Source organism: Dipodomys spectabilis, unplaced genomic scaffold (genome assembly GCF_019054845.1).
Source record: "Dipodomys spectabilis isolate Male_0828 unplaced genomic scaffold, ASM1905484v1 ptg000072l, whole genome shotgun sequence".
In the NCBI taxonomy this organism is placed as follows: domain Eukaryota; kingdom Metazoa; phylum Chordata; class Mammalia; order Rodentia; family Heteromyidae; genus Dipodomys; species Dipodomys spectabilis.
In genome coordinates, this window is record NW_024870749.1 from 448,054 (window position 1) to 449,072 (window position 1,019).

A 1,019-nucleotide genomic window follows, 5' to 3' on the forward strand; every position below is an offset into this window, starting at 1 on the left:
TGTTTTTCCCCTTCCCCTCCACAAATTATATCAACTCAAATACAGTGAAAGCAAGGGTTATACTGTGGGGGAGGGACATCAAAGCAACAAAGAAATAATCTTATAATTGCATTAGAAACAAATGCATGAAAGAAAAAAAACATTTAAAATACATATCTTAGGGTTCATTTTCCTAACATCACCTTCTATGACTTTTTCTGCTTGACTCATACATATATTAGATATTGCAAATAAGGGAAATCATAGGGCCTATGTTTCTTTGGGCCTGGCTTACTTCACTTAATATAATTTTTTCTAAGTCTTTCCATTTCCTAACAAATGGGGCAATGTCATTCATTCTGATGGAGGCATAGAATTCCATTGTGTATATATACCACATTTTCTTGATCCATTTATCTACTGAGGGGCATTTGGGTTGGTTCCAGATCTTAGCTATGGTAAATAATGCTGCAGTAAACATAATTATGCTGGTAGCTTTAGTGTGGTCTTGGTTGTAAACATTTGGGTAAATGCCCAAAAGTGGGACTGATGGGTCATAGGGGAGATCAATGTGGATCTTTTGAGGAAACTCCATACTACTTTCCAAAGTGGTTGATCAAGTTTACACTCCCACCAACAATGAAGTAAGGTTCCCTTCTGTCCACATCCCCTCCAGCATCTGTTGTTATTAGAGTTTTTGATTTTTGCCATTCTAACTGGGGTGAGGTGGTGTCTCAACATTGTTTTGATTTGCAATTCTTTTATGACTAGGGAGGTTGAACATTTCTTGGTGTGTCTATTGGCCATCCTTTTTTCTTCTTCAGAGAAGTTTCTCTTTAAGTCATTAGCCCACTTATTTATTGGTAAGTTGTTTCTTTGAGGATTTGTTGTTGGGGGATTTAATTTTTTGAGTTCTAAGGGTATTTTAGATATGAGACCCTTGTCCATTGTACGTCTAGTGAAGATCTTCTCCCAATTCGTGGGCTTTCTATTGATCTTGCTAGCTATGTCCTTTGCAATGCAGAAGCTCTGCAACTTCT